At 39.9% G+C, this 17,142-nt stretch overlaps 1 pseudogene; it reads left to right on the plus strand.

Moving 5' to 3' along the window:
- The first annotated feature begins 546 nt into the window (after positions 1–546).
- On the plus strand, positions 547–9,126 carry LOC136470515 (uncharacterized; annotated as a pseudogene).
- The last annotated feature ends 8,016 nt before the right edge of the window (positions 9,127–17,142 follow it).

A 17,142-nucleotide genomic window follows, 5' to 3' on the forward strand; every position in this document is an offset into this window, starting at 1 on the left:
GTTGACTCTTCTTGACTACTTAACTTGCTTTATAGGGTAACTTCTACTCTCCATTTGTACAGTTTCTCATTTTGGTCTATGTTTTTGCGTAGATAGCCTCCGGAGGTGAAGATGGCCTCATGACGACCAAATGCCTTATCGTGGTCATGGTAGAACCATAGGGGGCATCAGCAGTGTAGTAGGTAGAGGGGATGCTAGAGACAGGGGAGGAGGGATCAGTTGATCTAGGAGGAGGAGAACTTGGAGAGGGCTAGCCGCACCATTCCTCTAGGTGCTTGCCCAGATACTCCACCTCACCTTGAGGAGTTTGATAGTGGTTACATCAGTGAGCATTCTAAGGAAGTGGTCATGAGGCATCCCATTGACACACTTGCTCATCCCGTGCTCAACTATGTGGGAAAGCTAGAGATGGTGGAAGAAGCATGTGAGAATAATCCTTATGAGTAGCCAAAGGATTTGGGGGTGGACTACGGGTTTTGGAATGAGTTTCATTCCAACTTTTATGCCTTAGTGATTTTCAACTCCAAAAAGTCAAAGATTGTCAAGATGCAGTATGTTGACTGGGAGGAGATGAAGGTGAAGAATGAGCCTGAGTTCAACAAAGTGATCAAGTCTTGTGAGCTATTTGGCCTCACTGACATCATGAGCTTTAGGTATAATTGGAATGAATAAGTGCTAGCCTAGTTTCATGCCACCTTCTTCTATGATATTTACACTGATGAGATACACTGGATGACTGAGGGACAACACTATAGGATTGACTTTGTGACTTTTAGCCGGATCCTTGGTTTTGGAGAGAAGGAGCGGGGCTTCACTTATATACATGATGAGGCTAGAGCTGAGATCCATGACATTGCCTATATGTGGATTGATAGGAGAGGTGCAGATGGCAAGGTTAGTGGCTTGAAGAGCTATTACTACATTCTAAACAATTTAATCAGGCACAGAATAAATCCCAAAGATGGAGCAGCTTTAGATCTTAATGGCTATGCGAGGAATGTGCTTGCTAGGTTTGCCCCGGGAGGTGATAGGTTCAATGTCCTTTGCTTCATGTGGTGTGAGCTGAGGAATGCCATGGAGGATGGGAGAAAGGGGATGCCCTATGCCCCCTATCTCATGTTCATGATTGAGAGGGTCACCAGTTACAGGTTTGATAAAGATGGTCTCCACACTGTCTATAAGATTGAGAAGACCCAAGCCTCAGGTGCTAGCAGGGTAGTGAGACGCTCTCCATCAGTTGAGGACGTGCCTGAGTCCTCTCGCTCTAGACCTCACAAGGATAGGAAGATGGAGAAGTTTGGTAGATGGATTAAGGCCATTTTCACCACTTGCACCTATGCAGCGAGGACCGGTTGGAAAACCATGAAGCCAACTGAGAGGCTAGAGAGCGTGCAGGGCTGCCACCTCTTTCTCTAGTACAGTCACCACCGAGGTTTGACAACCTCCCTACTCAACTCCCAATGCTAAGATTCATGATTGCTAGGGTTTCTCTCAATCATATCTAGATGAATCGATGACATAGACATGTTTATGCTTGCTGAGATTATATAGTGGGCTAGAAGTTAAAATATAAAGTAAGTTCAGTAGACAAGAAGATGCAAAATGCAGTCTTGGTGAAATAGCTGGTGTGGCAGTGCCACACGTCTGGGGGCAGTACCACATCAGCTGCTTCCCTCGCTTGCATGTTGACTCTTCTTGACTACTTAACTTGCTTTATAGGGTAACTTCTACTCTCCATTTGTACAGTTTCTCATTTTGGTCTATGTTTTTGCGTAGATAGCCTCCGAAGGTGAAGATGGCCTCATGACGACCAAATGCCTTATCGTGGTCATGGTAGAACCATAGGGGGCATCAGCAGTGTAGTAGGTAGAGGGGATGCTAGAGACAGGGGAGGAGGGATCAGTTGATCTAGGAGGAGGAGAACTTGGAGAGGGCTAGCCGCACCATTCCTCTAGGTGCTTGCCCAGATACTCCACCTCACCTTGAGGAGTTTGATAGTGGTTACATCAGTGAGCATTCTAAGGAAGTGGTCATGAGGCGTCCCATTGACACACTTGCTCATCCCGTGCTCAACTATGCGGGAAAGCTAGAGATGGTGGAAGAAGCATGTGAGAATAATCCTTATGAGTAGCCAAAGGATTTGGGGGTGGACTACGGGTTTTGGAATGAGTTTCATTCCAACTTTTATGCCTTAGTGATTTTCAACTCCAAAAAGTCAAAGATTGTCAAGATGCAGTATGTTGACTGGGAGGAGATGAAGGTGAAGAATGAGCCTGAGTTCAACAAAGTGATCAAGGCTTGTGAGCTGTTTGGCCTCACTGACATCATGAGCTTTAGGTATAATTGGAATGAATAAGTGCTAGCCTAGTTTCATGCCACCTTCTTCTATGATATTTACACTGATGAGATACACTGGATGACTGAGGGACAACACTATAGGATTGACTTTGTGACTTTTAGCCGGATCCTTGGTTTTGGAGAGAAGGAGCGGGGCTTCACTTATATACATGATGAGTGAGGTAGAGCTAGATGAGATCCATGACATTGCCTATATGTGGATTGATAGGAGAGGTGCAGATGGCAAGGTTAGTGGCTTGAAGAGCTATTACTACATTCTAAACAATTTAATTAGGCACAGAATAAATCCCAAAGATGGAGCAGCTTCAGATCTTAATGGCTATGCGAGGAATGTGCTTGCTAGGTTTGCCCCTGAGGTGATAGGTTCAATGTCCTTTGCTTCATGTGGTGTGAGCTGAGGAATGCCATGGAGGATGGGAGAAAGGGGATGCCCTATGCCCCCTATCTCATGTTCATGATTAAGAGGGTCACCTAGTTACAGGTTTGATAAAGATGGTCTCCACACTTGTCTATAAGATTGAGAAGACCCAAGCCTTCAGGTGCTAGCAGGGTAGTGAGACGCTCTTCCATTCAGTTGAGGACAGTGCCTGAGTCCTCTCGCTCTAGGACCTTGCAAAGGACTAGGAAGATGGAGAAGTTTGGGAGATGGATTAAGGCCATTTTCACCACTTGCACCTATGCCAAGACCATAGGAGGACCGGTTGAAAACCATGAAGCCAACCTGAGAGGCTAGAGAGCAGTGCAGGGTTGCCACCATCTTTCTCTAGCTACAGTCCACCACCGAAGTTTGACAACCTCCCTAGCCTCTCCTAACATAGATTTAGATGGATGAGGAGGAGGAGGATAGGGAGCAGGAATCAGACCTAGAGCTTAACCCCTCACACTGAGGTTGAGGCTCCACCTTGCATTCCATGAGGAGAAGCACCAGGCATGAGTGTCACCACACTTCGAACCACCCATCGCCAAGGGAGGGAACGTGGTGTCCTCTTCCTCCAATGATGACGACAATGATGGTGGTGGTGAGGAGGAATGTTGTAGGTGCTAGTGGAGCTACTGGTGGGGATGATGTCGATTGGGACACCATCCAAGAAGATGAGGAGTGAGTATTGGTCTTTCTTCTTTCTTCTCTTTTTGGCGCTTTATGCCAAATGGGGAGAAATTAGAGAGGGGTCAACAACTTTTTCGATGCCATGGAGAGGAGATAGCTGCAGCTAGAGCTTCATGTTCTTATCCGTTTAGAGTAGACTTTGTTAGGTTGAGAGTTTGAGAGATGATTCAAAACTCTATTTATGTAATAATGCTACCTAAGTACTTTATATGTGTGGGATATGGACATGAATCAATCTATGCTGTAGCTAGTGATAAAATTGTGCTAGAATGTATATCTTTATTTATGTTACATGCTATGTGGTGCCTGCTCTTATCTGTGTTGTTATAGCAAGTGCGGCAGTGCCGCACCTAGGAGCAGCAATACCGCACCCAGCTGTTATAGCAAAACTTGTTGTGCATGAACTATCATTTCACATCACGTCTACATAACTGACATAGTATGCAGCACCCCATAGGATCATAGATGTAGGGGGAGCCCCATCACTTTCACTAAAATGTGAATCTTGGCTTCTTATGCCAATTTGAGAATTCAATTCTCTATTCACACATTTAGGGGGAGGCTCTACACCCATGGCTTGGAAATCTCAGTATTCATTTCATATCTTTTGTAAGCTCTAATTGGGTTGTCATCAATCACCAAAAATGGAGAGATTGAAAGTGTAATCAAGCCCTAATTGTGGGTTTTGGTGATAATGATCACGCAATTAGAGAACTAATGAGATTTATCAAGATGACAAGCAGGGAATCTATATTCAAGGATGTTACACGAAATGGAGGAGCCCCTCAATTACAAATGTTGATGGCTTCAAACTCAAAGGAGGTTTAAATTTTTTTATATTTGAATTTGAGTATAAGAAAAGCTTACTATAAAGGAGGACATAATGCTTAAGCTAACATGTGCTACCAAGTGCTCAATCTTACACATACTGCTCAGTTACTTAGCCAAGATAGCCAACACTTTACTCTTACTCTTACTATCTTGCCTGGTGCGACAGTGCCATACCTAGAGAGAGGCACTGCCGTAGTATGGCACTGCCACAACTTAAGTGACCGTTGGGGCTAGGGGGTACTTATACCTTTCCCCTTCCTCCCTAACGTCTCTCTTCTCTCTCCCACTCATTTAGCTCATCCAAGAACAGAAGAGTGCCCTTCTCTCTCTCCTCCATTGGTGACCTTGAGCTCCCAAGCATTCTCCCTTGATTTCCCCATCAATCCTTGAGAGAAAAAGGTCCCAAACTCAATTAGAGAGCAGATCCTTTGATTCCCCAACTCAAAAGAGCACTTGGTTATGTTTTAGCCGGCGGTTGTGTTTATTACTCTTGGAGCTTTGCTCCTAGCTGGCTAGAGCGTCGCCTGTAGAGCTTGCCAACTTGTGTGGCAGCCCCGAGAGGTTTGTAACCACCTCTTGAAGCTAGTAAACTCACCCCTTATCTCAAGAGTTGAGTCTCTTGACTTGAGAACAAGGAAGGGTTGCAAAGCCCTAAGCCTTAGTGGCTAACCTCAACACATGGACGTAGGCAAGCCTTGGTGGTGAGCTGAACCGTGGGTTAAATCATCATGTCACCTTATGCCTGATTTACATTATTTGCATTTCATATTGTTGTTGAGGTGATTTCTAGAGTTTGTGGTCGATCTACTTGCATGTTGTGTTCCTACCACTTCTAGCTCTTGATTTGTGAATCTCATACCCGTAGGAAGCTAAGAAATTTCTTTGATTCAAGTTTACATTCACTGATTTTGAACTATGACTCAAAGTTGTCTGTAGGTGCGGCAGTGCCGCTGTTCTGGCTCGGTAGTGCCGCTGTTCGATAGTGCCGCGAGGTTAGAGCGGTAGTACCGCAAGTTGAATTTGATGAAAGTTTAAGTGTTTGTTTTGATAGGCCTATTCATCCCTCTCTAGGCTAACCAGAGATCCTATAGTTCTCTAATGTGATAAATTCTCTTTCTGAAGACCATAAAGATGTGATTTGGAAGTATGGATTTGGTTGTCTTCTCTTGTTTGATAACTGTTCTATGCCTAGAAATTTTGTTCATTGGGTTGCTCGCCTTGTGAACTATAACTCTAGTGATATAGTTGTTCATGGCAAGATTATTTCTCTCGCTAAGGAGGTTGTTCACTTGGTTCTTGACCTTCCATTTGGTGGATCTCCTTTTCCTACTGATTATACTACTGGCAAGCTTTGTTTGCTGTCAAGATTTGGGAAGGATAATGTTCCTCCAATCAGTTTCTTTTCTAAGGCACTTGTTTCTAAGAAAGAAATGTCTGATGATGATATGTTTGTTTGCTTCATTGTCGCTGCGATGAATACTTTCATTTGTCCCAATTCTTTTGTGGTTGTTTGTCACAAATTTTTGGCATGTTTTCAAGACCCTGATAAGATTTGATCTTATGACTAGTGTGGATATTTCCTATCTTGGTTGCTTGAGTATATCAAGTTATTCAATCAGTTGAAGAGTTGCAAATCTACTCAGCAAACCACTCTTGGTGGTTGTTTGTACTTCCTTGCTGTAAGTTTTTTTTTCCTTTGTTCTTACTTTTTTTATTTATGTTCATGTATGTTTTATTTTTATTTATATTGTCATTAGGTTCTATATCTTGATCATGTCAATTTTGGATCTCATCAAGTCGCTTCCACTATTCCTCGAATATTTGTATGGAAAAAGATATGATTAAGCAGTATGCAAGTCTTGACAAGAGACAAGAAGGTTGTTTTGGGTACCATCCTATTATGGATTATTCAAGGACCTACTATGCTAAGGTAATTTTTCCCTTATCCTTTCTGTATTATTTGTTTTTGCATAATTTTCCCATTTTTAAGTAGTTTGTTGCTTGCCTGTTTCTTTTTTTACTAAGCTAGGATATGTCAGTATGATTGCTTATATCTATTACAAATTGCATCTTTGTTAGTTTCTTGTTTGATTTATTTTAGTCAGATTCTTTTCTCTTAGAAATTATTGAATGTGATTTTTAGTTTCTATGATTATTATACTAGGTTTACACTTTACTTGTACTGAAGTTATGGTGATTATTATGGTGTAACTCCTAGTTTTGATTAGTGTAAATTAAGATTATATCCCTATTTTAAATATGTTTTTGTACATGTTCTTTTTATATGCATCCTTTCAAACTTTATGTATTAAATGTTTTGTATTTTTTCTATTATTTTTCCTTTAGGATATGAGCTTGCTTCCTCAAATCCTCCACCAGACTATTGATGATGAATTTTTAGCAAGCTTGATTCTTATGCTCGCTGCAAGCTCCCTATAGAATTGAAGGATGCTATTCACAAGCTTATTGAGAAGCATTGCTTGAATTGTGGTGTTTCTGTCAACTTTGACGTTAATTTGATTACTAATTTGTCTGATGAAATGAGATTGACCTTTATCAAACTTTGGAAGCATGTGTATTCTGTTAGTGAGATGTCTTAGGTTTTAGTTTTGGAAGTTATCAGGCTGTTATCTGATTCTGTTGAAAAAGATGTGCTCTTTGGTTCCCCTGTTGGTGAGCTTGATGCTTCTCCTATTATTCCTGAAGCTGATCTTAGGGGCTCTGGTGTTAATTCTAATGGTAGGTTATTTTTTTGTTTTGTTTTTTCCATTGTTATTTTTATTACTTGTAGTTTCTCCTTTCATAGGAAAGTATGATCCAGATCTTGAAGTTCTTCATCCTTCTCAATATAAACTTCACCAAAACTTGAATGATGTATGTGATTGTAGCTAATATCTTTTTTCTATTTGTTTTTTACTCATGTAATTTACTTTTTTTATTTTCTTCTCATCTTTTTTGCAGCTTTCTAATGGTAATGTTGTTGATGGTGTGTCTAAGCTGAAGAAGAATTGTTAGTTTGTTTTGTTCTCTATTCATTTTCTTTCCTGTTTCAAGAAATTTTTATTTTTTGATACCTTATATACATTTTTTCTTTTTATAGGTTATACCGATGTTGGTCCTAGCTCTCCTAAGCTCGTGTCCAGTTCTAGGAATCCTCTTGGTGATATTTCTAATTCAAAGTCTTTGAGGAAAGGTTGTCTGAAGAAATCAGTTTCTATTGGTCTTCCTAATTCTACAGATCTCGAAAACAAGTATGCCCCTGATTCTATATCCCCTTCTCCTATGCCTGGGTATTCAAGATATTTTTCTCAGAAGGTTAGATCTTTTTTTCTTTTTGGATGTTTCGTTTGTTATTATTCTTTGCTTATTTACTTTTTATACTTCTTTTTTTATTATGATTTTTTTATGTTTTTAGAGTGCTGGTTCAGTGAAGAAGTGTGGCATGCCAAATTCTAGTGTAAGTTTTTTATTTGATTTTGTTTTTTTTTAAATGATGTTTTTGTATTTGTAATTTTCTATGATTTCTTTTCCTTTTTTAGGCTCAATTGATTATGCAGACCCTAGATTTTAGTCAGTGCTCTCCTTCCCCTCATCAAGCAGAACGTCATTTGAATCCTCATAGTTCTGGTGGTTCTTTACCTTCTGCATCAAAGGCTCTAGTTAAGGTATTATTGTTTCAAATTGTTGTTATTTTTCTAGATTCTTTGCTTTCTAGTCAGTACTGTTGTAGTTATCTATTCATTCTTCTTTTTTCTTATATAGGTTTCTCTAGAAGTTTTAGTTATTGGTGCTAGATCTTTCCCCACATCCGTTGGAGAAATGACTAAGAAGACTAATAACATATACAATTCCTAATTGGATTTGGGTGGGTGCAGTAGGAGTACTCCTAGTCAACATTTGAGCCATTCAACTCATGAGTCTTTGCCTAGTTATGCTCCTTAAAGCCATTCATTTGTACAGAAGTTTCAAGTTGTATCTACAGGTGGAAAGGTTTGTGAATCCTAGCCCTCTGTTTCGCGGTGATTATGAGACATTCAAATCTAAGTTCTATGAAGTCAATAAGTTTGAAGTAGAAAACTACAAGATTTTGTGTAAGTTGGCTTCTTCTGAGTTTCAGAGGTTAGTTCTATTTCCATTGATTGTATTTTTCTTATTTTGATGTGTTTTATAGCTTTTTTTAAATTTGTTTTGCATTATGCAGAGAAGATGTAGTGTCTTTGTCTGGTGTTCGCTGTACTTTTTGGTCTCTTGGTGAATCTTTAAAACCTGGAGGTTTTGTTAATACTTTTGTTGTATCTTGTTTCTGCTATAGCTTGATTTCGAAGCCAAATGGTCATCCAGATTTCTGAGAAAGGCATTATTTCTTCTTAAACATTGGTGTAAGTTTTTCTTCTCTCTTTTTTAAATAAAATTTGATGATGTTTTTAATTTGTTTAACTAATGCTTTTTATTTTGCATTATTATTAGGATAATCTGTTATTGGATTATGATGAAGCTGACCAATAGTTGTTGCAGTGATCTTTTAGAAGGTCTGCTAAGGCTAGACCATTGCATCAATCTAACTTGGTATTATCATTTTTTTGTTTTTGTTTTTCTTCTATTTATATTTCTTTATGTGTATTTAATTTTGTTCATATGTTTTCAGCTTTTCTTCCCTATATTGCATGAGAAGCATTGGTTTGTTTCAGTGCATATTATGTGGAGTTTACATTCTAGTCTTTTGACGGTTATAGTTGGTTGTTTTGTTGTCACTGCTATGTTTCATTTCTATAAACATAGATTTTTTTTGCTTCTTCATTTTAATTGTTCTTTATTTTATGCAGTTCTGATTCTAGAATTTATGCTATGATGTTCCTTGAGCACTGGACATCTCCCAGGGTCCGTTTAGGCAATATGTTTAGTCATGAAGATATTCCATCCATCAGAGTTAAGATTGCAAATGAGCTATTTTTTCATCACAAGAACACTGACATAAAACATCGTGTGTATGATTTCAAACTTCAGGTTTGTTTTGAAATTTTCATTTTTTAATCTTGTTGTTTCTATGTCGATATTCTGATTCACATTCCCCACCTCTATTGATAGGAGTAGAGTCTTCTGGTGCTGTAGTATATGATTCAAGGAGTTTGCACTCTGAATGGTTCCTTTTTTCAATTTCTTTGTCTTTTTTGGGCAGTTGCATCTGCCTTAGGAAATCTCAATACAGACTAAGTTCAATATGATGTTTTATCCATGTCTAAACTTGTCCATCTCAATACATGATAATAGAGGTTACATGATAATAGCTCTTTTGAAATATAAATATGTCCTATTCTATGAACTCATTTGTGCTGATAATCACTTTTTTATCTTGGTCTTCTGCCTTCATCTGCATTGTCTTCTCTTGCCTTCTTCTGCTTCTTCTTGCTCTTTGTAGTTGGGCCTGCATATAAAAAAATTGGTAATAAGTTTGCTTAATTTTTTATGATTTGCTTATTTATTTTAGAAAAGAATCTTAGTTGTGATCTCTTACTTGAGTTTGCTGCCTTCTTCTTCTTTTTAGCTTTTGTTGCAACTATCTTTTCTCTTATTTCTTTTACTATTGTTTTTAGTCTTTTGGTTTCTTTGGTCGTCCCTTTCGCTTTATCCTTTCTAGATCTTGTAGTTGTACACTTTCTTCAGTAATCGTTGATGATGTTGCTTGTACGCCATCATTGTGTTGTTCTTCGTCATTTATGGAATCGTCATCTTCTTCTAGTGCCTTTGTAATTAGGTCCATCTCTTTATCAATCCTGTCAAATTCTTCATCCAAGTAACTCATCATTTCTTCACTCTTTGATCCTTTAGATGTAAGCACTATTGCTTTCCTACACAAGACATTAAATCTTAGCAATTCATTGGTTGCAGGTGTGTCATCTGTTTGTCTCATCAAGATTTTGGATTCCTTCTTCCTCCATCTGTCAATAAAGTACTTTTCAGGTATCTCATCTATTTCTTCTTCAACTACGACTTTTAGTATGTGGCTGCATAGTATTCCATCCTTGCTAAATTTTGCACAAATGCAAGTGAATTCCTCTTTCCCTTTAGTAAGATATGTTAGGACTACATATTTTCTATGTTGTTTGTACCTGCTGAACACTATTTGATTTGTGCCATACTTAGAAACATTTTCCATCTTCTATCTCTTTGTATTTTAGCTTCTCTATCATTTTGAGCTGGTACTAAAACTTTAGGAATATGTTCCTGTTATAACATTCAACTGCCTGTAACTCTATCTTGTATCCAGTCTGTAGTTCTTTAGGTCTCTTTTGTTTGCTCTGATTATCTTCAGTACTCTCCATTATCCTGATTCTGTCAATTATTCTTTGGTATTCTTTCATGAATCTCAGTATGCTATATGTAGGTCCAACGTTGTCCTTGATCCTAGCATTCGTCTGCTCACTTCGTCCAGTGGTTTGAAGAAATGGATAGAAGTTTTCTTTGAAATATACTGGTATGAACCTGTTCCTGGTTTCCCACATTTTCTTGAAGTACTTATTCCCTTCTAGCTTGTAATATGCAATCATTTTCTGCCATAGATGTTCGAATTCTTCTTCTATCAATGAGTTGTTCACTATGTCTTCAAATGTCTCTGGCAAGCCTTTGTTTACTGCAACGCACTTCCCATTTTTGTTGTAGCATTTAGATTTTATATGAAAGAAACAATTCCTATGAATTGTTTGTGGCATTATTGCTTCTATGGCTCCTCTCATAGCTTGGTCTTAGTCTGTAATTATGGTCTTTGGATGTTTTCCTCCCATAGATTCTAGGAATGTCTCAAATAGCCATTTGAATATGTCTGTAGTTTCATCAGAGATGAATGCACATCCAAATATAAGAGTATGTCCATGCCCTGATATTCGAACTATAGGTGCAAATGGAAGGTTATATTTGTTTGTCATATAGGTTGTATCAAAACTTAGGCAATCCTCGTACTCTACATAACATTTGAGTGATATGCCTTCTCTCCAGTAGATGTTCTTCACTTTGTTCTCTTCATCTACATGAAATTTGTTGAAGAATGTTTGATCTTCTGTTGCCCTCTTCATAAATTACTACATGACTTTGTTCATGTCATTTCCTTTGAGTTCCCTATTTATCTTTGTTCTCTCATTCTGCACGTGCTTTGTTTTATATGGTAGGGCTATTACATTGCCTCTGAGATATGAGAGTATTGTAATCATCTTTCTAGTTGGTATGTTATTTCCATTCAATGTCCTTATCATTGCCTTCTCCATGTCTGTCATATATTTCCTACCGTTGAATAGTTGATTCCTATTGTCTCGACTGAGCTCATGATTGTGATCTAAGTCTAGCCTTACTACTTTCCATTTTCCATTTTCTTCTTTCACTTCCATAAGCACTGGGCAGCTTGATTTCACTTGGATATTAGTTTTCCTCTTTGGTCCTTTGCCCTTTGCTTCATGTGTCATCATATCATGTTCCTCTTCTTCAGGTGTCTTCTTCTTTCATTCTTTTCCATATCGATGGCATCTCATTTCCTGCTTGTATATCTCATTGTTCCTCTTTTTGCTTGTAGTTCTTGTTGTATGAGTAACAACTACCTCAAACCCTGCTATGAAGCCATATAAGCTGAAGAAATGGTGCGCATCATCTCTGGTGTCGAATTCCATGCCAATCTGTGGCGTGTACTTGCTGTCAGCTGCATTGTTTCCATCTACTGCTGCTTCCTATTCTTTCCTGAGGAATTCTTCAATTTCTTCTTCTGTAAGTTCCTGGCTTCTATTTCTCTCATCATATTCTTTCATGGTTTGGTCTGATTACTCAGCAAATGAACCATCTGATGGATTCCATATATCTGTAATCTCATTTTCAGAGGTAGTTGTCCCTGACACTACAGATGTGGTGTTCTCTATAGTCATATATCTGGAATCAACCAGCATTTTCAAGTTTGTAAGGTTAGTATTTATGTCTTTTTTTGTTCTAGTGTTGTTTTTCCTATGTAATGAGCATACATGTTGTACTTGCATTGAGTTGAATATGTTTGTTCCATTAATTTCATCTTCTTGAAAGGCTTTAGTTGATATGTAGTCCTGTTGCTCCTTTGTGGCAGAACTGCCTAAAATAACTCACTTTCGGATGTGCTTGTCTTCCATTAGACACTAAACACCCTAAGAGTGAGCTAATTTAAATAGTTCCATCGAGCACACCCCATGGGAGAACCCAAAAATCCACATTTTTCCATCAGGATCACAAATGAGAGAATAAAGCTTACAACATTCTTAAGTCATTTCTTACATCACTTTCCATGCAACATCAGAGTATAATATTTATTATTTATAACCGTGGAATATAACCAGGTTATCAGAGTTTTAGCAGAAACAAAATCATTTAATGACAAGTTAAACATTAACATGATGATCCATTATATACATCCTAACATGTTATAAGTTTTTCCATTGTAAAATATTTTGGGTGAGAGTTTCAAATAAACTCTATGTCTACAACGTTAAGGAAATCCTCGATGACCCCACCAGGAGGTTTCCACACACAAGTGTCACCTGCACATGTTCATGTCACCGACAACAGGGTAGAACAAACCCCGAGTACTCAATCGTACTCCGCAAGACTTACCCGTCAGGAGGAAAGAAAAGACTCCAAGGATATGCAAGGCTATCTAGCTTGTGGTTTTATTGCATCTGTAGGAAGCATTACTAAGTGTGCATCCTTATATTCAATTTCATTAGCAGTCATCATTAGTTCATTAACTAACCATTCTATGTAAGCACCTATGCTACTTTCAAGCAGGTGGTAAGCAATCAGAACCATTTTACCATCTTTCATATTCCAGTTCTTACTACGGTGCTAGATCATAGCCAAGTCATACCGTATTACATGGTGATTCATGAACCAATGTATCCCAGCTAGGTACCTCAAAACACACGCTCCGCTTGTACCCTAGGCAAAAGCAGGACCAACCACCACTCTCCTATCAAGGGGTCTAAGTCCTCATCCAAACTTGGACTCCAAGCCCCCACACCTAAGTCCCGGACTCAGTGTGGTGCTTAGACCTCCACCATCCCCGCCTCCAATCAGTCAGTCTAGAAAAAGCCAGAACCCACAACAAGAGAGTAACGAGCCTTCCCGCCCCATAAGTAAGTATGTGCTCAGGATAATAAGTCTGTGACCTGACTAGAATCCAATGCAACAGACGGTTCTCAATCGACATAGGCGGAACAAATGCAATCCGAGCCTCGCTCGAATGCCTAACCAAGTCTAGATCCAAAGTACCATTCCGCTCGGTCCCCAATTATCTTTTATATATATATTCCATGTGATAGTAATATAATAACAACAATAATATCTTTCCTATCTCTCGTGAGTGACAAGTAATCACTCGATTTCTACCGGATCCTATAGCATCACAATCTACACGATCCTGTCATACTAGTAAGACTCATAGGATAAGGATACATATATGCAAGTGGGTTTCATTCAACTCCTTAAACTTAATGCACAAGCATAAAATAAAGTCCAAATAATAGGGGTTATGCACCGGGGCTTGCCTGGGTAAGATACAGCCAAAAGTTAGCATTCCATCATGGTGACACGATCATCAAGGCACCATCTTTTCCGCTACTTCGGTCATCTCCACGATCCATCATTGTTCCTATTATGATATACGTGGATGCAATGAAGAGACGCGATTAATCAATGGTAACTGCAACTCTATAATATGATTACACTTCGCGAGCTAACGAGCTAGCTTAATGACTAACGTACTAGTCTACGTATCCATGTCGCCAAGTAAGGCTTGTTTCTAGAAAATGTTTTCGTTCTACAAACCCCCAATTATTTTTGACATTTGATTGATTAAATATATATTTTTGTACTAGGGCTCATTTAGTTACCTTAACAAACTAATTCCAACGAAGCTATAAAAATTACAGTGAGCACCTAATAATGTTAGGAATCTACTGTAAAAATTTTAGGGCCAGTACTACTACCATTCATCACAATAATTCCTACAAGTTCATGTTTTACCCATTTTAAGTGCTTCAAATTAATTAGTCTACTCTTGAAAATTCTATGAAACTAAGTGAACAAAATACATTAGCAGATAGGTCATGATTTTAGAAACCAAACAAAATTAGTTTCACAATTTTTGGACATCTACACAAATTTATCTTGAATTTACAAATTTACCTTTAGAAACTAAATTAGAAAACGCTTTAGAAAAAGAAAAGGGCCTATGGCCAACGATTCAGCCCAGCAGTCGAGCCTGGCCCAACGAGGGATGTGGGCGCGCACAGCAGGTTGGCCTAGCGGCCCAGCATGGAGCGCGACCCACACGTGAAGCGGCCCACGGTGGGGAGCCCACACTGGCACTTTAGCAAATGAGCCCTCGGATTTTTCCTGAACCATAACTAGGTCCTAATACTATTTCTTCCTTTCTCTAGTGAATTCACTTAACCCCTTGCATTTTACCAAATTTACCCACGCACACCCCCGGTCATCCCATGCATGGCGGCACGGCGAGTGGCGGCACTGGGCGTCCACGTCGGCCACCAGAGGCCTGCGCGGACCCACCTAGCGGGTCCATCGCCATCTATGGCTACCTGTGATACGATGGGCGGTGGTTAGGGACTTAGAGACGCACTGACACAAGCTGCAGCGGTGAGCGGCTATCCGCGGTGGCGGTGTGACTGTTCTGACGATCCTACACCCTCATGACAAGGTAGAGATGGTGGAGAAGCATCAATAGCTCAATGTGGTGCTCTTCCCACTGAAGGTTGAAGCAGGGGAGCACTACAACGGTCTGGCCACGGGCGACCGAGCGGTGCGGTGGTGCTCTACGATGAACACTGCCGCATCACCACGTCGCCGATGAGTTTCCTGGCCAAAATAGTGCGAGCACCGGATAGAGGGAGTCAAGGTGAGTGTAGGGTTACGAGCAATGGAACTACTACCATGCCTACATGCCTTACCCCCAACATTCTGGTCATAGCGGTGCACATGACCGATGGCGAGCAAAAAAGCTAATTTGCCAGTGGGTAGTGACCGGTTGGGCTTGAGGGGAAACAGACATCTAGCTGACTACCTATGCTACTCACTGGTGTGAGGAATTGGACTGAGCAGCCTTGAGCTATGCGAATTGAAGGAGCAGAGAGCGCGGTGCCTCGAATGCGACCACGACTCCGACCACGTGCTGGCGTGGCACTACCGATATACACAACCCATCCTCTCCTCCCTATCTCATAGGCACGGTGGTACATGTAGTTGTGGTAGCAGAGGTAGATGGGATGAGTGGCTGGGATCGCGCCACAAGACGCAGCAGCGGCGCGGCGGTAGGTGAGGTGCATGGCCGAGAGCGCATGTGCACGAGAGGGCGGCTGTGACCAAGACACATGGCTCGATGCGGTAGAGGAACTAGAGGGTGGAGCGACTACCACGCTACCTAGCAACGATGGCCACAGCTATGGCTTGACTTCGCGCATGGCTCGGCAGCCAAAGGGTGGAACATGCATGTGTGCAATAGTGGAAACCTAGCCGCAGCCGACCGAAGCCGGCCATCGTGAGGCCAAGGCGCTGTGAGGCATGACCCGAGCGTGCGAGCTAGCCAGAGGCAACAGGCCGGCCATGGCATGAGCCTAGCACCAGTAGCACCCACACATGCGATGTCCGTGAACTCAGACCGAGAGGTATCAACTGGTGTCATGCACACATTTTAAAGCGAAGCAAAAGCCGCTAACAATCATGATCGAGGCTCAACTAATTCCCCTAACCTAAAGTGATACTAACACCTAGCTAATGAAGCAAACCTCATGTCCAAGGAGCAACCAGATGGGGAGATACAAGGATGCCAACTTGGGTTTGTCACGCTGAACGCCGGTTCAAGAACCGAGCTCCGAATCAGGGTTCACAACGCGTTCTAGTGAAGTTAGGGCAATTTTAGAGCGGACAATGTGACATCCAACACAATGTCGACCTATGCCATGCTCAAGCACTCACTTTGATGCAATCAACAATACCAAAACGTGCAACTAGTGTTTAAACATTTTTGTTAGAAATTAAATGTCAAAATAGCATTGTCTTACTACTTTTCCATACTAGGAAAGCTAAGGATTTCAATTGAGGTTAAGTAACCATTAACTCTTTTGTTGCAATTTTAAATAGATTTAAACCTTGTTAACTTCAACCAACAATTACTTTATGCAATAGTCCATACCTTATACTAACCCATAGAAGCAAAATATTTAAGCACCATTTAACTAATTCGCTCAATATAATTCGCCAAAAATGGTATTTTAACAATCGTTCAAGTGCTTGCCGACTTAACGAAAAGAGCTTATCTTAACGTCAAGTTTGATTTTTGGGCTCCCAAAACACCAGTTAACAACATCTATTTTTGAAAAGTTAAAGTTGCATTGTCATCTACCAAGTTCGTACTTCCAACTTTATTTAAGTTTCACATACATGTTCTATAGTATTTTTGCTTAATAAAAATTAGTTTTAAACCCTAAGTGATATAACATGACTATTGAATCAACTTTCGTTTAGCATTTTTATTGATCATTTTGAGTTATGGAAATTGATCTACACACTTTCACATGCATTGACACATAAACATGATGCTCATGACAGTTTAGCAAGTTGTTTAAGCGGTAACACCGAGGGTGTTACATCCTCCTACTTCAAGAAATATAGTTTTTCTACATTATTTCAAAGTATTCTTTTTTAATTGATGGTGTCTTATTTGAACTTACATCATAATCTCTTGAGAAACTAAAAATTGTTTGGTTGGTGTTCTCACTGTTTTCTTGCAGTGCTGCTTGGTCTGCCTGCATGTTAATAAACATTTTTGA

This window comes from Miscanthus floridulus, chromosome 8 (assembly GCF_019320115.1).
Source record: "Miscanthus floridulus cultivar M001 chromosome 8, ASM1932011v1, whole genome shotgun sequence".
NCBI lineage: Eukaryota > Viridiplantae > Streptophyta > Magnoliopsida > Poales > Poaceae > Miscanthus > Miscanthus floridulus.